The sequence below is a fragment of the Schistocerca nitens genome, chromosome 6, assembly GCF_023898315.1.
Source record: "Schistocerca nitens isolate TAMUIC-IGC-003100 chromosome 6, iqSchNite1.1, whole genome shotgun sequence".
NCBI lineage: Eukaryota > Metazoa > Arthropoda > Insecta > Orthoptera > Acrididae > Schistocerca > Schistocerca nitens.
Window position 1 is genome coordinate 569,068,619 of NC_064619.1, and position 21,542 is coordinate 569,090,160.

A 21,542-nucleotide genomic window follows, 5' to 3' on the forward strand; every position below is an offset into this window, starting at 1 on the left:
GCCACCTCCACATTGTAGTTGTGGAGTCTTACAGACAGTAGCTAATATTTTGATGGAATGTCCCCTTCTTTTGGCCTTCCATGCTAAGTATATGCAAATCCTCTGCCTCAAATATTGGCAGACAAGTCACGAGCAGTTGGAAGTGGTTCTCCGTTTTCTCCGTGAGAGTGGTTTTTATTTTCAGACACAAGATTTTAAGCTATCTTCAGGACAGGGGTGAGGTGGGTGGGGTTGGGCGTCTCATACTGGGCCTGGAAGACTCGTGACGGTACTTCCTTGACCATCTGAATCTTTCATCCCTTCTTTCCTCTGTTTCAAGTACTTCAGGATGTAGTTTGTCTCCTTTTCCGCTGCACCATCTTTTCTTTTCTAGAGATGGCAGTCTGTGGAATACTGGGTGCTCTTTAACGCTTTCACTGGACTACTTCAGTTCCAGATTGGAGATCGCCCTCATCATCGACGCTCAAATCGTCGAAGTGGCGTCAAACGAAAGGCTTCGTCGATTCTGTGGCAGTCTTGGCTGCAGATTTCTGGACCTGCGTTATCGGGTGGACAGGTGACAGGTCAGGGGTGCACTACACAAAGGAAACAGCTACTCAGGTGGCAGAGTACTTGTGAAGTGCACGTGGGGGTTCTTTAGGCTAGGTGGTAGTTTTAGGTACTCTTGATGAACACTCGCCAGTCGTCACGAGGATAGCGAAATCAGACTGCGTTCATAGTAAAGACACTTCGACTGTGAAAATTTTATCAGCAAATTGTCGGATTATTCATAATTATATTCGGTACCGAAAGCAGGCTGAAACCCGAAGTAAAGTTCTGAAATATTTAGCGAGTCATGCTAAAAGATAGATTAGACGCCATAGGAGAGGGAGTGTTGATCGCAGTTGACAAAAATATTCTCTCTACTGAGATCGAATTTTAGTGTGTCAGGAAAGTTATATGCACGTATGTAACAGGTCAAGGTGAAATCAAGTTAATTGTTGGATGTTTTTACCTGTCGCGCGGTTCCGCTATGACAGTTTTGGAGTCTTTGAAATAAAGTCTAAGCTCAGTAGCGCTAGCGCAGAAATAGCCAGATAGTGCAATATACGAGATATTGGCAGAAATAAAGCTGTGAGGACGGGGCGTGAGTCGTGCTTGGGTAGCTCAGTTGGAAAAGCACTTTTCCGTGAAAGGCAAAGGTCCCGAGTTCGAGTCTCGGTCCGGCACACAGTTTTAATCTGCCAGGAAGTTTCATATCAGCGCACACTCCGCTGCAGAGTGAAAATCTCATTCTAGTGCAATATTAATTGGAGGCGACTTCAACCATCCGAATATAGGCTGGGTCGTCTAAGTATTCAATGCAGGTGATATGGTCAATCTTGTGAAGTACTTTTGAACACGTTTTCCGAAAACTACTTTGAGCAGCTAGTTCGACAGCCCACACGCAATGGAAATATTTTAGACCTTGTTGCTACGAACAGGCCTGACCCATTGTAGAGACGGGGATTGGTGATCATGATGTCATCGTAGCGACGAAGGTTACTAACGTTAATGAATCATTCGAGAAGGATAGAGTATTTTTGTTAGAAAGAGCAGATAAGCAGTTGTTAGCATCCTACTTAGACAATGAACTGACGTCATTTAGTTTAATTCTGATGGACGTTAAGGAATTGGCTCTGAGCACTATGGGACTTAACTTCTGAGGTCATCAGTCCCCTAGAACTTAGAACTACTTAAACCTAACTAACCTAAGGACATCACACACATCCATGCCCGAGGCAGGATTCGAACCTGCGACCGTAGCGGTCGCGCGGTTCCAAACTGTAGCGCCTAGAACCGCTTGGCCACTTCAGCCGGCACGTAGAGGAATTATGGGCAAAATTTAAACTGACTATAAATCTTGCCGAGTAATTGTATTAAGGACAGAAAAGACCCACCGTGGTTTAACAACAAAATTAGGTAAATGCTGAAGAAGCAATGACTGTTGCACTCTCGATGCAACAGAGAAAGCGTAAATGACGACAGGCAACAGTTAGTGCAAATTCGTGAGTATGTAAAAAGATCGATGCGCGAACCATAGAAGAACTACAATCCTCATACCGTAGCAAAAAGTTTTGCCGAGAACACGCGGAAATTCTGGTCCTACGGAGAACCACTAAGCGGTTCAAAACCTTCTGTAGTCACTCGTTAACAAGTCTGGTGTGGCAGTAGAAGGTAGCAAAAGGTGAGCCGAAATTCTGAATTTCGCGTTTAAGAAATCGTTCCCGCAGGAAAATCGTACAAAAGTACTCCCGTTTGGAAAACATACTAATAGGCGTCCTTATCGTAGAAAATCAACTGAAAGATTTGAAAATATATAAGTCGCTAGGCCCGGATGGAAACCCAATTCGGTTTTACAAAGCCTACTCTACGGCATTGACGCCTTACTTAGCTTACATTTATCGCAAATCTCTCGCCCAGCGCAAAATCTCAAGCGACTGGTAAAAAGCGCAGGTGACTCCTTATATAGGAAGCGTAAAAGAAGCGACCGGCAAAACTAAAATTAGAGACCAATATCCGTAACACAGGTTTGTTGCAGAATTCTTGAATATATTCTCAGTTCGAATACAATACCGGTATATTTCCTTGAGACGGAAAAACTTCGCTGGCCGGGGTGGCCGAGCGGTTCTAGGCGCTACAGCCTGGAACCGCTCGACCGATACGGTCGCAGGTTCGAATCCTGCCTCGGGCATGGATGTTTGTGATGTCCTTAGGTTAGTTCGGTTTAAGTAGTTCTAAGTTCTAGGGGACTGAAGACCTCAGAAGTTAAGCCCCACAGTGCTCAGAGCCATTTGAACCATTTTTGAAAAACTTCTATCTACAAATAAGCACGGTTTTCGGAAGCATCACTGGTGCGAGATTCAGTTTGCTCTTTTCTCACATGATACTCAGTGAATTACGACTGAAAGGCAACAGGAAGATTCCATATTCCGAGATTTCCGAAAAGCCTTTAACACGGAGCCCCACTGCAGACTGTTAATGAAGGTACAAACATACAGATTAGATTCCCAGATATGTAAGTGGCTCGAAGACTTCTTAAGTAATAGAGCATAGTACGTTGTCCTCGACGGCGAGTGTTCATCAGAGACAAGGAGATCGTCAAGAGTGCCCCAGGGAAGTGTGATAGGACCACTATTACTCTCTATATACATAAACGATCTGACGGACAGGGTGAGCAACAATTTGTGGCTGTTAGCTGATGGTAGTGCGACGTATGGGAAGGTCATGGAGTGAGTTTAGAAGGATACGAGATGATTTAGACAAAATTTCTAGTTTTTGTGCTGAATGGCTAGCTCTAAATGTAGAAAAATGTAAGTTAATGCAGATTAGTAGGAAAAACAATTCGGTAATGTACGAATACAGCATTAGTGGTGTGCTGCTTGACACAATCACGTCGATTAAATATCCAGGCGTAATGTTGCAAAGCGATATGAAATGGAGGGAGCATATTGTAAGGATTTTAGTAGGGAAGGCGAATGGGTGACCTCGGGTTTTTGGGAGAATTTTGAGACAATGTTGTTCGTCTGTAAAGGAAACCGCATATAGGACACTAGTGCGACCGGTTCTTATGTTCTGCTCGAGTGTTTGGGATTAAAGGAAGACATTGAAGCAATTCAGAGGCGGGCTGTCAGATTTGTTACCGGAAAGTTCGAGTAAATGTGGCGGAGATGCTTCGGGAACACAAATGTGAGTCCCTGGAGGGAAGGCAACGTACTTTTCGAGGAAAACTATTGGGGAAATATAGAGAACCGACGTTTGAAGCTCACTGCAGAGCGAAAATGATAAGTAGTGGTACAAGATAACCTCCGCCACGCACCATATGGTGGGCTGTGGAGTATAAATGTAGACGCAGACGTAGATATAAAAAGAGTTGCACTAGCTGGCCGAACAACCTTAGATGGGGTCTTTCGGCCAATAATGCCATATGCTCATTTAATTTCATCTCATTTATTTTATGTAATATCGTTTGTTATTTATCTTTACTGTCCTGAGTGGTAATAACATCGTGTTAATAAGTTGATACTTTCCAGTATTTATGCCTGATGATGATCTACCTCTCTTCCATTCTCTGATCATATCTACATACATAGATACTCAATAATGTTGGTGACAAGCTACACCTTTGTTTTACTTATTGATGTGTTTGTATTTCAACTGTTATCTCTTTACCTATGTCATTTTTATTTTGTTGTTCATATATTGTAGGCTTTTTTTGACTTCTTTTGGTATTCCTTTTTCTTCCATTACTGCCCATTGCTTATTTGTGTGAATTCTGTCAAGTGCTTTTTCATAGTCCACCAATAATAGGTGACTTTCCAGATTAAATCCTCGTCTCAATTGTACAGGGTGACACAGAATACTGGGAATGTCTGAAATGAGTAGTGGCAGCCATGGGCAGGTGGCAGCACTGCGTGTTGGTGACAGCGAGTAAACAGTCCGCCATTTCAGTAATCATGGATCAGTGGAATGGACAACAACGTGCGTGAGCCATAAAAATGTTTTATAAAAAAAAATGATAGTTTTCTAGCGGCACAGAGGGAGCTTCGACGTTTTTGTAGTTTAGGACGTCAAGATGCCGTTCCGTCGAAACACGCGATAAAATGTTGAATTAATAACTTTGAAGAGACTGGATCTGCCCTCAAGAAGAAACCAGCAGGACGACCAAGAAGGGTGCATTCTCCAGCGAACATTGATGTTTGTCTTAACGGAGCCTATACGCCGTTCAATTCGTAAGCAAGCAGCAGTGGTTGAAATGGCCCGAGAGAGTGTTCGCAGAGTTCTTCATTTTGATTTAAAATTTCATCCGTACAAACTACAGATGGTGCAACAATTGAAGGACAACGATTACCGGTTACGATTCGGATTCTGTCAACAAATGATAACAAAAATAAACAATGACGCTGAATTTCTAAGCAAGTTGTGGATGTCAGATGTACATTTTCATCTCAAAGGTTATATGAAAAAACAGAACTACCGTTACTGGGCAAACACAGAAGTCACCGCATATCGATATGCGCTTATATAGATGGCGGTAGTACCGAGTACACAAGATATAATAAAACAGCCGTGCATTGGTGGAGCTCTCATTTGTACTCGGATGATTCATGTGAAAAGGTTTTTGACGTGATTGTGGCTGCACGACGGGATTTAACAGACTTGAATGCGGAATAATTGATGGAGTTAGACGCATGGGATATGCCATCGCGGAAATCGTTAGAGAATTCGATATCCTGAGATCCACACTGTCAAGAGTGTGCCGAGAATACCAACATTCAGGCATCACCTTTCACCATAGGAAACACAATAATCCGACGGCCTTCACTTAACGAACAAGAGCAGCGGTGTTTCCGTAGGGTTGTCAGTGATAACAGACAAGCAGTACCGCTTGAAACAGCCGCAGAAATAATTGTGGGACGTACGAGGAATGTGTCTGTTAGGACAGGCGGCAAAAATGGCGTTAATGAGCTATGGCAGCAGACGACCGACGCGAGTGTCCTTGCTAACAGCACGACATCGACTGTAGCGCCTGTCTTAAGCTCGTGACTATATCAGTTGGATCGTGGACGACGAGGAAACTGTGACCTGGTTAGATGAGTCCCGATTTCACTTGGTAAGAGCTGATAGTAGGGTTCTAGTGTGGCGTAGACCCCACAGAGCCATGGTTCCAAGTCGTCAGTGAGGCACTGTGTAAGCTGGTGGTGGCTCCTTTTCGGTGTGAGCAGTATTTTCATGGCATGGACTGGGTCCTCCGGTCCAACGAAATGGTTATGCTTGGTTACTTAGAGACGATTTGCAGCCATGGACTTCATGTTCCCATGACAATGCTCCATGTCACCGGGCCATAGTTGCTCGCAACTGGTTTGAAGAACATTGTGGACAGTCTGAGCGAATTATTTGGCTACCCAGATTGCCCAACATGAATCCCATCGAAATTTTATGGTGTTGTGTCTAGGAATCCTGTATACTCAGTTCGATAGACAAACAATCAAACAACTTACTAATGAGTTTCATTACAACAAGACAAGTACAAATTCTTAACTTTGATCCTACTACAAAAGTTTCTCAAATGAACTGCAGCGACTACTGATCTCTAACTGTGCTTCGTAGAAATTACTGATGATAGAGGCTACAATGTGTCGGCTAACAAAGTGGCTAACGTTAAAACTGTTATCGAAGTGGGCGCCACTAGTCGGGCACGGGGATTATGTTGTCTTCACGTAGGGTCCCCTGCTGTCACAGTGTCGTCCTGGAGGGAGGTCGATGCATGCGATTGGCTGACCTCTTCTCACAGCTGTCTCTTCTCTGTCATTCCCGACTGGCGTGCCGGCGCTGACTTAACGCTGTAACATATGGGACATAATAGAGAGGTGTTGATTTGCTGTCGATATCATATCACTGAACTGTTCACAGTAACTGACTCTTTGTCCTACCTTCCTATTCATAACGATACCTACTGCCGTTATTCCATTTTCCGCTGCTGTTGGTGTTATGCTGTACTCATTTGACCAGAAATCCTTGTCGTCTTTCCATTTTGCTTCACTGACGCCCACTGTATATTGAGCCTTAGCATTTCCCTTTTCGTATTTTCTAGCTTCGCTGTCGTGTCATAACTTCTGACATTCCACACACTGGCTCGGGGAGAGATCATCAAGACACTTTTCCACTTACAGGCAGTGTGTCCTGAATACACATTATGTGTGTTTAATGCAGTGGTTTCCATTTCCTTCCACATCCTCATGCCGTTGATCATTGCTGATTCTTCCGCCTGTTACAGGCAGTTTCCCACCCCAGGGGCGAGAGAGACAGTGCCCAGAACTTACATCTGCTCCTCAGCCCTCTTTGATAAAACCAACAACAATAGCCGGCCGTGTGGCCGAGCGGTTCTAGGCGCTTCATTCTGAACCGCGCGACCACTACGGTCGCAGGTTCGAATCCTGCCTCGGGCATGGATGTGTGTGATGTCCTTAGGTTAGTTAGGTTTAAGTACGAGGGCAGTTCAATAAGTAATGCAACACTTTTTTATCTGAAACAGGGGTTGTTTTATTCAGCATTGAAATACACCAGGTTATTCCCCAATCTTTTAGCTACACAACACTATTTTTCAACGTAATCTCCATTCAATGCTACGGCCTTACGCCACCTTGAAATGAGGGCCTGTATGCCTGCACGGTACCATTCCACTGGTCGATGTCGGAGCCAACGTCGTACTGCATCAATAACTTCATCATCCGCGTAGTGCCTCCCACGGATTGCGTCCTTCATTGGGCCAAACATATGTAAATCCGACGGTGCGAGATCGGGGCTGTAGGGTGCATGAGGAAGAACAGTCCACTGAAGTTTTGTGAGCTCCTCTCGGGTGCGAAGACTTGTGTGAGGTCTTGCGTTGTCATGAAGAAGGAGAAGTTCGTTCAGATCTTTGTGCCTACGAACACGCTGAAGTCGTTTCTTCAATTTCTGAAGAGTAGCACAATACACTTCAGAGTTGATCGTTTGACCGTGGAGAAGGACATCGAACAGAATAACCCCTTCAGCGTCCCAGAAGACTGTAACCATGACTTTACCGGCCGAGGGTATGGCTTTAAACTTTTTCTTGGTAGGGGAGTGGGTGTGGCGCCACTCCATTGATTGCCGTTTTGTTTCAGGTTCGAAGTGATGAACCCATGTTTCATCGCCTGTAACAATCTTTGACAAGAAATTGTCACCCTCAGCCACATGACGAGCAAGCAATTCCGCACAGATGGTTCTCCTTTGCTCTTTATGGTGTTCGGTTAGACAACGAGGTACCCAGCGGGAACAAACCTTTGAATATCCCAACTGGTGAACAATTGTGACAGCACTACCAACAGAGATATCAAGTTGAGCACTGAGTTGTTTGATGGTGATCCGTCGATCATCTCGAACGAGTGTGTTCGCACGCTCCGCCATTGCAGGAGTCACAGCTGTGCACGGCCGGCCCGCACGCGGGAGATCAGACAGTCTTGCTTGACCTTGCGGCGATGATGACACACGCTTTGCCCAACGACTCACCGTGCTTTTGTCCACTGCCTGATCACCGTAGACATTCTGCAAGCGCCTATGAATATCTGAGATGCCCTGGTTTTCCGCCAAAAGAAACTCGATCACTGCCCGTTGTTTGCAACGCACATCCGTTACAGACGCCATTTTAACAGCTCCGTACAGCGCTGCCACCTGTCGGAAGTCAATGAAACTATACGAGACGAAGCGGGAATGTTTGAAAATATTCCACAAGAAATTTCCGGTTTTTTCAACCAAAATTGGCCGAGAAAAAAAATGTGTTGCATTACTTATTGAACTGCCCTCGTAGTTCTAAGTTCTAGGGAACTGAAGACCTCAGATGTTAAGTCCCATAGTGCTCAGAGCCATTTTGAGCCAACAACAATAGTTCAGGTATACATTCTGGTGTGACAAGCAGAAGATGAAGAGCTGTAGAAAGTATATGAAGATATTGAATGGGTAATTCAGTTGTAAAGGGAGATGAAAATGTAATAGTCTTGGGATATTGGAATGTGGTTTTAAGGGAAGGAGTAGAAGAAAGCATTAGGGGAGAATATGGGCTTGCTAGTAGGACTGAGAGAAGAGAGACTCATTTGCGTCCTGCAATAAATTTCAGATGGTAGTAGCGAATATTCTGATTAAGAATCACAAGAGGAGGAAGAACAATTGGAAATACAAGAAGATTTCAGGTAGATTACATTGTGGTCACACAGAGATTCCAAAATCATATATTTGATTGTAAGGCGTATCCAGGGGCAGATATAGCCCCTCAGGGGGCTCACAGTTCTTTCATGAGTTCGTGTGTGTGGCACCTTCGGCCCTGAGCTATTGCAGCCCATTATTCCTTCCCAGACTGCATTTCCTTCCCCATACCTCTCCCTCCCCATACCTCTCCCTCCCTGTCCTTGCTCCTTCCCTGTTGCCCCCTCTTTCCCCCGTCTCATTATTCTTTTTTATGTTGACCTGGCTATCCATCTGGTTTCCTGTATTCCTTGCAGCTTTGTTCCCCTTGCATTTTCTTTTTAATCCTTTTTGGCGTTTGTGGTCCACTTCTAAATTTTTTCTCAGTAGTGTAAGCCATTTGGGGAAGAACTCCCTCCTCCTTCCTTCCCTGCCATAGCCCTCTCCACTCGGCTGGGTCACCAGCATATATAGCCAGTCCATGTGGTGGGGCTGTTATGTACCCATCCGGCTGGGCCCCGTGACACCACAAAGGACGCACTTCTGATATGTGAGTTGTTACCTCCCCAGGTATGCATAAGAGTGGTTGCTTGTCATTCTGGACCATTGGGGCTTCCAGCGAACGACCACTGTGCCAGATGGCCCTTGCTGTGGCTGGATGGTGGCCATGGGAAGAGTCTCTGGGTGTCGTTCCCCCTCCTTGCTTAAAGAAGTGTCCCAGTACTTCGGCACCCGCCAGTGATGGGGCTTCCCCCAGAACCTCTCCCCTCAGTGTCTCTCAGTCTAGAGATCTTCTATCACAATTCAGCTATGGGACACACAGTCTATGGACCCCACTCTCTTTCGGTTTTGGATCTTGCAGAAATCTGCGCTCCTCAGCCTATGAAAGAGGAGAAGAAGAAGACAAAAAAGAAGAAATATAAGTTCCAGGACAAGATGCGTACCCTTGGTGCCCTGGAGGCGTTATCTCTCCTCTTGCAACCTGAGTCTGACCTCTCATTTATGGATGCCACCCAGTCCTCGTTGGTGATGGATGGCGACCCGGGAGGGGTCAGTGTGGGACAATGCTTTTTCGTCTAGTCGGGGGTTTTTTGGAGACTATGACCTGTTCATTGGTTCCCCTACTCATTTTAGTCCCACATATGGCACTTTTTCTGCCATTCATCTTTCGCTGACTTACCCTCCCCTTCTTTCTTCTTTACCCTGGTCTCTGTGATAGTGACCACTTCCTGTTGACTCCCTTTCTCCCTTACCACCTACTGATGACCAGGTTACCATGGTGGGCTTCCCATCACGCTGATTGACCTGTATATACTTCCCAGGTCGTGTTTCCACCATCTTTGTCAGGTTGTATTGCTGAGGTCGTTCGTGACCTGTCCAATAAGATAATCCACACTGTTGGCATTGACATTCCCCACATGAAAGGACCTGTTCACCATTGGCCAGTTCCGTGGTGGAACACAGCCATTGCCACAGCTATCAGTGATCATCATTGCACCTTGCAACATCTCAAGTGGCAACCGTCCATCACCGGTCTTATTACCTTTAAACATCTATGCGCCAAAGCCCATTACTTAATCAAACAGAGCAAGTGGGTGTGTTGGGCTTGCTTTATGTCCTCTCTAGTGTCTTATGTCCCTTTGTCACAGGTGTGGGCTACACTGTGCACCTTCCAGGGTTGTCAGTGGCATTCTTCCACTCCTAGCCTTACCCTTCCAGTTAGCCTTTGTAAAGATCCATCAGTTCTCATGGATCACCTTGAGATCCATTTTGCTACGACATCAGCGTCATCCTTCTATCCAGCCACCATTCTTCTCTGGGAATAATGTTCTGAAGCTTCCTGCTTACGTTTTATACTTTGTCAGGCAGAATCCTACAATGAACCTTTTACTGAATGGGAGCTTCTTCTGGCCCCCCTCTTCTTCCCACAATTCATCTCATGGCTCTGATTCCATCTATAACCAATTGCTCCAACACCTCAGTTCTCCACAATGACAGTATCTCCTCCACATATTTAACCATATTTGGCTCCAATGCATTTTAGTCTCCCAACGGAGAGGCAGTATTGTAGTTCATGTCCTTAAACGTGGCAAGGATCTGTCCTCTGTTGATAGTTACTGGTCAGTCACTCTGACCAATGTCTCCTGCAAGTTACTAGAACAGCTGTTGGCTCGTTGGCTCAACAGGGTCCTCGAATCTCGAGACATTTTATCTCCTTACCACTGTGTCTTTTGGGAGGGACAGTCCCCAGTCAGTAATCTGCTTTGATTGGAAAGCACAATTCGGCAGTCCTTTTCTCGGCGCCGCCATCTTGTCGCAATTTTCTTCGCTCTTCATAAAGCATCTGACACTGCTTGGCAACATCACATCCTCCTTGTGCTCCACAAGTGGAGTCTTCGGGGCCAGTTCCTGTCACACCAGTCGTTGAATCCTGGTTAACACCGTTCCCAGCTCTCCACAGACTGAGGAGAATGACATTCCACAGGTCTCCGTAATAAGCGTCCTCGTTTTTCTCATCGTTATTAATGGACTTGTGGCCCTGGCAGACTGTTGGTCACCCCTCCTCTCTATGTGGATGATTTCTGTATTTGGGCTAGCTCCCACTCAGTGACCTCTGTAGAACGACAGCTCCAGTTTGCCATCTGGCACACTTCCACATTGAATTTCTTGCATTGATTTCAGTTCTCGCCCCCTTGAGTTGAGGGTGCAGGTTGGCTGTTTCCATTAACTCAATGTCCTTTGCTTCCTTGCCCACACCTCTTGGGGCACAGATCATTCAACCTTCTCCACCTTTACTGGGAATTAGGTCCGTCTCATCTGGACTATGGTTGTCAAGTTTATGGATCAGCTGCTCATTCCATGCTACTCCTCTTGGACCCAGTTCACCATTGTGGTATCCATTTAGTCGTCGGTGCCTCTCACACTATCCCTGTCCATAATCTTCTGGTTGACACTGGGATCCCTTCCGTTTCAATGCAGCGGTCCCAGCTCGTAGTTACCTATACTATCACTATCCATTCTAGCCCTGCTGGCCCCTGCTATTCTATTCTGTTCACAGCTTTGGGCCATCGCCTGCTTGCTGCCTGTCCTCGCGTGGGTTTACTGCTTTTCTCCACCACGACTTCCATTTCCCTTCCTTGCCCCCTTACCCACATTTTCTCCCGACCCCCCTCCCCCCTTGGTTAGTTCCTTGGCCCCAGATTTGGATAGATCTCACACAGGATCCAAAAGCCTCCATCACTTCAATAGTGTTCTGTCATTTATTCCAAACACTCTTACAGAAGTTTCAGGATGCCACCATATTTTACACCAATGACTGCCGATCATGTGTGATATGCCTTCACATTTGTTGACATGGAGCTCTGCCTCTGCGGAATTGATGGCCATCTATCTGGCCCTCTGCTTCATTAAACGGTCCTCACTTACACAAGCTTTGTTATGTACGGCCTAAATGAATGGCCTTCAGGCTCTTGCTCAGAGTTTTTCCCACCACCCCATGGTCTGTGCCGTCCATGACCTCCTTCTGTTCTTGGTGATGCTGCTTGTTCAGTTGATTTCCTTATTTCCTTTGGGTTCCTGCCCATGACGGTGCTCCCCGTTCTCTATGTCCCCTCCAGGGGTAGATTTGTGGCTTTGCATCAAATCCCTTTTTGCTTAATCGTGGGCTGACTCTCGGGCGGCTGCCCCTATCCCCTCCCCAACTTCGCGCAATCAAAAAGACTCCAGCCACGTGGCATTCTTCCCTTTGTCTCTTTCAGCGGGAATCTACCATCCTGTGCTGTCATTGCGTTGGCCATACTAGTTGATCTATGGTTTTCTACTCCACAATGAGTCTCCCCCCCCCCCTCCTTTGTAGTAATGGGGCTCCACTCAAGGTGATTCATATTTTGTTGGACTTCATCCCTCCTCCTCCTCCTCCTCCCCCCCCCCCTTTTGGCTTTTCGTACTAAATATGTCCTCTCACCTTCCTTGTCTCAGGTGTTAGCGGATGACCCTTGCATGGTTATGTCTGTACTCAGTTTTGATCGTGAAAGAGGTTTTTCCTCTCAGATTCAAGTACTTGAAATTTCCTTTGGAATTTTCCCCTGTTAGATTTGAGTCCTGTTAGCATAGACGTTGGTTGTGAAGACCTTGATCTTGCCTCCACGTTGGCCAGGTTCTCCCTGCCTTTTCCCTACATTTTGTCTGGTCTATTGTGTAGTTCTGTTTTCCCTTTTCTCGTGTCTTCTTCCCTTGGTGGTGTCCCCATTGTATCGTGATAATGGTATGGTGTGGGTGTCGGGACGGGTCAGTGGTGGTGCTCTGCTGTTCTTTACTCTTTCTGCTACTCTGACGTCTCTTTTCCCTCTTTGTTTACTCATTATCCCTTCCCCTTTACTGGATTGTGCTGTTTGTGTTTTTCCTCCCTTGATTTTTGCCATCTTAGATGATAGGACCGATGACCTCACTGTTTGGTCCTCTGCACCCCTCCCTCCCCAATCAACCAACCAACCAACCAACCCGATAATGGTGAAGAGTAGGCGGAAGTTTAAGAGAATGGTCAGGAAGAATCCGTGTGCAAAGAAGTGAGATACGGGAGTATTAAGGAATGAAGGGATACACTTGAAGTTTTGTGAGGCTATAGGTACCTATAGGTACTGCGATAATGAATAGGCAGTTCAGTAACAGTAATGGACATATCAAAAAAGGGCAATAACAGAAGTTGGAAAGAAGAACATAGGTACAAAGAAGGTAACTGCAAGGAAACCATGGTTAACAGAAGAAATACTTCAGTTGATCGATGAAAGAAGGAAGTAAAAAAAAGTTCAGGCAAGTATAGGAATACATAAATAGAAATTACTTATGAATGAAATAAGTAGGAAGGGCAGGGAAGCGAAGGAGAAATGGCTGCATGAAAAATGTGAAGAAATCGAAAAAGAAATGCTTGGCAGTAGGACTGATTCAGCATATGGAAAAGTCAAAGCAACCTGTGATGAAATTAAAAGCGAGGGTGGTAACATTAAAAGTGCAATGGGAATTCCATTGTTAAATGCAGAGGAGAGGGCGGATATGTGGAAAGAGTACATTCAGGGCCTCTGTAAGGCAGAGGACTTTTCTGATCACATGACAAGAAGAAACAGGAGTCGATAGGGGATCCAGTATCAGAAAATCTTTGGAAGACTTAAAATCAAACAAACCAGAAGGGATAGATAATATTCCATCGGAATTTCTAAAATCCTTGGTGGAAGTGGCAACAAAACGATTACTCACGCTGGTGTGCAGAAAGTATGAGAATTGGCGATAGACCATCAGACTTTCGGAAAAAACGTCGTCCACACAATTTCCAAGATTGCAAGACTGACAAGTGCGAGAATTATCGCACAATCAGCTTAACAACTTATCATCCAAGTTGCTGAGAAGAATAATACACAGAAGAATGGGAAAGAAAATTTGAGAGTAAATCGCAGAAAGACGAAAGTAGTGCAGTAATAAAACCAGCGAGAAACTTAACAACATAACTGGGAATCATGAAGTAGATGAAGTTAAGGAAGTCTGCTACCTAGGCAGCAAAATAACCTATGATGGACGCAGCAAAGAGGAGATGAAAAACAGAATAGCACTAGCAAAAAGGGCATTCTAGGTCAAGAGAAGTCTACCAGTATCAAACGTAGGTCTTAATTTGAGGAAGAAATTTGTGAAAATACGTGTGGAGCACAGCATTGTGAGGCAGTGAGACGTGGACTGTGGGAAAACCGGAGCAGAAGAGAATCGAAGCATTTGAGTTGTGGTGCTGCAGAACAGTGTTGAAAATCAGGTGGAGTGGTATGTAATGAGGAAGATCACCACAGAATCCGCGTAGATACGAATATATGGAAAACACTGACAAGAAGAAGGGACAGGATGATACGACATCTGTTAAGGCATCAGGGAGTACCTTCCATGGTTCTAGAGGCAGCTGTAGTGGGTAAAAACTGTAAAGGAAGACTGAGATAGGGGTACATCAGCAAATAATTGAGACATAGGTTCAAATGCTACTCTGCGATGAAAAGACGCATGAGAGGAATTCGAGGCGGGCTGCATCAAACCAGTTAGGAGACTGATGAAAAAAAAAAATTAAAGGTCAGTTTGTGCACAAAATCCCACACTGGTAACACTTTCGCAGTTATGGTTGGCTATAGAGGCAGCATATCTCAATATTTATGCAGGGATTTCCAGTGACTTATTGACTGCATTCCATGTTAGTATTGGGACTACACCGATTCTACCCGAAAGTATCGTTATCCAAGATGGCGGCGATGATGTCATCCAAGATGGTGGCTGTGACTTCGTCCAAGATGGCGGATTTTGGCGAGAAGTTTGAATTTTGGTGGGAAAGTGCCACACCCTCCTGCCCCAGAAAAATGACAGGAAGCTCAAATTCCAACAGGATAATGCGTCACACCTAGGAAAATAGCGGGAAGAATGGACATGTCTTTATTATGTAACCAGTTTCAAGTATGTGTGTTTTCCACGAGCTCTAGAGCCCAACTGGCTTAGCTGATATTGTCGCCACGAGAGAGCGACACTGTGACATCATCCCAGATGGCGGATTTTGGCGGGAATTTTGAATTTTGGCGGGAAGATAGGTCAACTGTGCTACCTCCACTAGCCTAACTCTCCTGAAAAAAATTGGCAGGAAATTCAAATTCCAGCAGGATAATGCGTCTCACCACGAAAATGGCGGGAAAATAGAGCAATTGGGCTACGTCCACTAACCTAACCGCCAACCCCCTAGAAAATGGCGGCAAGTTCAAATTCCAGCACGATAATGGTGGTGAAACCGGACTTGTCTTTATTATTTAACCAATTTCAAGCAGTTGTTTTCTCCACTGGGTCTGGACCCCAACTGGCTTAGTTCATATCGCCACCACCAGAGGGCGCTCTCGTCTGTTACTTAATCCAAGATGCCGACACCCAGTGTGGCTATTCACCATGAGGTCTGGACTCCAACTGACTTAGCACACAGCGCCACCTCTAGAGGACGCCACCGTGACGTCAGATCATGACGGAAGTACCGTTATTCAAGATGGCTGCACCCAGTGTATCCACCAGGTGGTGTAAGTTTGTACACTTGGCCTACCCCCACCAACCTAACCCCCTCCCCAATAAAAATCGCAGGAAGTTCAAATTCCAAATGATAATGCGGCACACCTACGATAATGGCGGGAAAAACTGACTTGTCTTTATTACTATTTAAACAATATCATGCAGGTGTGTTCGCCACGAAGTCCGGACTCCAACTGGCCTAGTTCATATTCTCGTCAGCAGAGGGTGCTACCCTTACGTCAGAACATGACGTATGTACCGTTATTCAATGTGGCTGCACCCACTGTGTGCACCACCACGAGGTCCAGAGTCTACTTCATATCGCTGGCACCAGAGGACGCTACTGTGACGTCGCGTGATGACACAAGATCGCCTACTCTCTCTGTCACGCCGCGCCGCCGGCCCACGGGCGTCCTACTGCTTACGTCACACACCCTCGGCCGCCACCTCCATACACGCACCGGACATAGTCTTCTGTAAATCTGCTAACACCCACATCGCGCATCAAACCTATCAATTACCTAAGTACTTAATTCCATTTCAATTTTAATTATACTAAATAATTCAATTTACAATTTCATATATCTATGAAAAGGTGTTCAACTATCTAATTTCAACTACTTTTCAAGGTCCAGACCGCCACCTCTTCCTAGGAACCGGCGCTGAGTTTGAATTCTGGCAGTAAAGAAAGGTGACTTGCACTTTCTCTACCAACCTAAGAAAACTGTGGGAAAGAAAGGACACTTGTACTAATCTCAGCCACCCGACCGACACTTCCTCCTAGGAAGCGGCGCCAAGTTTGAATTCTGCCAGTAAACAAAGTTCACTTGCATTTTCACAACTAAAAGACTATGCTTTCTAATCGCCAACTGTCGAAATCATACACCAGCCTTTATTAAAACAATTAGAAGCAGCACCAGCACCAAGTATATTCGCCACTGTGTCCATAGCCCAACTGACGTAGTTCATATCGATGCCACTAGAGGACGCTATAGTGACGCAAGTTCCGTAATCTAAGACGGCGCCACCTAGTGGATTCACCACGAGTTCCAGACCCCAACTGGCTTAGTACATTTCGTTGCCGTCAGAGGACGCCACCGTGACATCAACTGATGACGCCATCCGTGATGGTGGCAAACAGTATGTTCTCCACAAGGTCTATTACTCAGTACCACCAGCAAAGGATGCTGTTGTCCCTTTCCTGACGTAAACCAAGGTGGTTAGGGAAAAGCACCCAGCCTGCTCGCTGCTGGGGAGAGTAAGGAATGAGTGCACTCTATTTATTTTCGAACATTTTATTTAGGCATGGATTATATGATCACAGTATCACAAAACACTCACCCAGATGTGCCTGGATTCATGTTGCACAGCTCACAGACGCGCAAACAACTCCTAATTTCGGTACACAATAGCAAACTGCTCCTAAATAATGCAGTACACATATCTGCAAACATGCTCAGTACTCGTAAACTGTCCAAATAATGCATCGCACAGCCTACAGGGCCGCTCGCAAAATAACGCAACAGACACGCGCAAGAACCCACCTCCACACCCTGTCACCCGCAAAGTCACATGCCCGACAGCCGTCAAACTACGCACGGGTCCCTGCTCGGTTTCCGCAAACATGAAGTGGCGACAGCCGCATTCATACTCCACACCCGTGAAATTCCCATCCAAATACATGTTCACCTACACAGATGATGATGCGAGCGAAGCTGACCCACGCGCACCACATCCCTCGTGAAGTGAGGCAGCCACAGCTCGGGCCCTGAGTCGGCGTCGTCGAACACCGGTAAAAGTTGCATTCCAAGCAGCACTCACGCCAGTCTCATATGCCAGGCATCTCCAGGTGCCACTTGTCCCTACCATTGAAGGCAGGGCATGTTGACATACACACACGTTTAACCCTACTTAACTACCCAACACGGCTCTCGCCTCGCCGCGAAACGTCTGTGTGACGATTTGCCATCTAAAACATTCTCAACGTTATTCTTACCTCACATCGTAAAAAAATAACACCCAAGTCAACCTCTCGGAAATTGTATGATGTCCCATAAATAGTTAACGCTTGCTTTCTAGATATCTCAGGTTGTGAACACGGAAATTCTTCCCATAAAAGAACCTGTTTACGAAAATAGCATCGAATCCACTCTTCCCAACGCCCCTAACGTGGTACCCTTTCAGCTCTCAACTCTCAACATACACAAACGTTCCCTCCTATATCCCACCACAATCAATCGAGCATTCTGATTCGCTCTTATCGAATTTACGCGCCGAATTAGTGATTCAGCCAGTATTGAAGCACGATCCACTTTTTCTTTCCGAGGCTTTCTGTGCTTATTTCGCACAGATCGCTAAATTGCACTGACAGTTAAACACGCAAAATTGCCTACACATTATCAAATACATGCCAGATTCACAAGAATGCTGGAAGAGAGGAAGGCAATTACCAGTGTAAAAAAAATTAAATATTACCATTGCTGCTACATTCTGACACCGGACAGTGTACAGTTAATGTCTCCGCTTGACGACTGTGCCTCACTATCTATAGCGCATATAATTTTCCATGTAAAAAATCGTTCACCATTATCCATGTACTCAATCTATATGTCCTTCGCGATAGGACACGGTCATCCTCTCTAGTCATCCCATAACATAAACAACAGTAACTTTACAATGCGATATATACACAGTTCATATAGTGTAAGCCACACTAATTTTAAAATACAATATATGCACATTCGACACAAACAGCGCAGTTATCTTTTAGATCTGTACAGCACCCGAAAAAATTATCTTATGCCCACACTCACACTGCCTATATGTCACGATGCTCCCCGAGTCCTAGGGAAGCACTGTCATCCTGTTCTTTCTTTCTTTCTACAGACGCTACACTCAACAGTAATAAACTATTTTAACACTGTTCACCATTTTGCACCGACAACTAAACATCGTAAAGTTGTCTACAAGTCATCAAATACATACCAGACTTGCAGGAATATTGGAACCTCAAACCAGTCCCCAACCAGGGAATATATCACCGAGTACCGTCTCGATCTAGTAAACATGCAATTCATATCCCTCACCATACCAAATCATCCCCTTTACAACAGCGAACCGAAGTCACTCTCAGAACAGATGTGCAAGGAGAGGGGCATCTCCCCGCAGCACAAACGCGTTACGGGTTCCGCTTTCTTGCTCGCATTTCTACATACATCTCCAGACTCGTCGATTACAAGAACACCCATATTTTCGCTATAATATTATACCTTTTAGCTGTACTTCTCGATATCAAGCACCAGGCAGCGTCCTACCGATCACTCACGCAACATAATTCTGAACATATAGACTGGGAATTATTTCTTTACAAACACGAAACTTTAGCTAAGTGGACCCTGCTCTAAACAGCTCAATAACTAGAAACAAACAGGCAATCCAACTTCATGATAAAATCGGTCAATTTTCGAAAGTCATTCGGCAAAGGAACACGGTATGTGACCGGTATTTGCAACTCCCTCACACTGCTAAATATTTATCCAGTATGTGTTACGTATTCTGTCGAGATACCATGTCAGAGGCTCCGTTAAATATCCAGTGAGTTAAAGGCGATGACTCATTGACAAGGATCACAAACAGTAGTAAATCGTCTGGTTATTGAGGTCGTAAGAAATGTACACTAGCTTTTCACACCTCTAGTGTTACGCTATCCGCTAGAAATGATGTCTATGATTTGGAATCATGTCCTCCCATTCAGCCACATACCTGCGCCGGACCGAGCGAGGTGGCGCACTGGTTAGCACACTGGACTCGCATTCGGGAGGACGACGGTTCAATCCCGTCTCCGGCCATCCTGATTTAGGTTTTCCGTGATTTCCCTAAATCGCTTCAGGCAAATGCCGGGATGGTTCCTTTGAAAGGGCGCGGCCGATTTCCTTCCCCATCCTTCCCTCCCCCGAGCTTGCGCTCCGTCTCTAATGACCACGTTGTCGACGGGACGTTAAACACTAATCTCCCCCCCCCCTCCCCCCCCTGCGCCGGATCATAGCCACAAGTGAATCATATCTCTGGCGCTCTCATATCTCGAAACGAGTCACCTTTCTCGATCCTATCTGCTACAGTAAAAATCCAACAAGGTCTGAGTCAGTCCCTACACATCTTGCAACTGCTTCCATTTCTACAGCTTTGCGGAACTGAGAAAAAATTGGTCAAAGCCATACCCACCACCTTCTGCAGCCCGTCTAGAAGCAGAGTGAACTGAGTTACTGCGACAGGGCCGTGTTTCGACCATTAGGCGGAAATACGCGCATTGTGGTACGTTCCCAAACTACATACAATTACCACAGATCCACGTCCATTCAAATCTGTAAGCCCAACATGTTATCATCGTTATTCTCTACCCCACAGCATACAAAAATTAAAAACTATAGAAGCTCATACAACTTCATCCGATATAGAACTCACATAGATGCCATTACTCAGGTGATGACGCAAAGCTGCGTTCGGGGTCCAGTGCGTAGAGAGAGAGAGAGAGAGACAGAGAGAGATTTCGCAATGCTTCCAGAATAGCACAGCGTGCAGCCCTCCAGGCATTCCTAACAGCATACTTTGTCCCTCACTGAATTCACCTGTCAAACTGTTGCTGCTACTGCTCCCTGTGTGGAACAGACCTATTAAATACAAACGTATTGATACACTACAGAGGATAGTTTAAAGTTTCATCACCTCTACTCTGGGAGAATGATCGTACCCCCCGTACTATACTGTAAATCGCAAGAAACGCCCCCAGTGGTCCTGTTTAGTTGTTTGAAACACTGTTTTCTAACATGCTTTGTACACAGCCAAACATTTATTTTTCTGCCACGACTTTGAGGTCTATGTCAGATGAATGAATGAATGAAGGAATGGCGCGTGACGAGGGCCTCCCGTCGGGTAGACCGCTCGCCTGGTGCAAGTCTTTCGATTTGACGCCACTTCGGCGACTTGCGTGTCGATGTGGATGAAATGATGATGATTAGGACAACACAACACCCTGTCCCTGAGCGGAGAAAATCTCCGACCCAGACGGGAATCGAACCCGGGCTCTTAGGATTGAGTCCGTCGCGTTGACCACTCAGCTACCGGGGGCGGACTCTAAACTGGCATTAAGACGCTCTGATCCACGACCTCTCACAGAAAACTAGACATCACACTATGTAAATCATATGCTTACCTCGAATAGCATAACACTTAATTATTTTTAAATAAAACACACTTACAACATAAGGAAACGGGAAGAGTTTGGCAGCGTTGTGGAGAGTTTCCAAACTACCGTCTGAAAGTGGTTCATGACCTCTACAGTTAAATCCATATGTCACCGTGACGGAATAGATGATGGCTCGGCGTCCCATTTTGTGTTATTCGTAATTTTGCACTCATGTACGCGATCGCTATTTAGCTGCTAGCAACCCTCAGAAGTTGTCACCCATCCACAAAACTTCTTTCCCAACTCAAACAAGCTATGTCACTCAATCATTATGTGGTAACCAATGCGCAGATGTGATGGAAAAAGACACCGTCGATGTACTGTAATATTAAGCAACAGCCTTGATAGTGTGATGGATTTTAAACTAAGTTCAGCACCAGCCAATGATGTGACAGCATGTTTCCCCAATTTCAGTATCATAGCTAAACCATGCCCCTTTCCACGGTGCGAGCATCATTGCGAACATCGATAGATGACTGAGCAGTACGTCTATTAACTCTTAATTCTCGAACATGAT

General features: G+C 45.5%; 1 protein-coding gene across 1 annotated transcript in view; it reads left to right on the forward strand.

The window, feature by feature from the left end:
- LOC126263471 (uncharacterized) overlaps nucleotides 1-21,542 on the forward strand; it is a 97,270-nt gene that overhangs the window by 9,784 nt on the left and 65,944 nt on the right. The window lies entirely within an intron of this gene.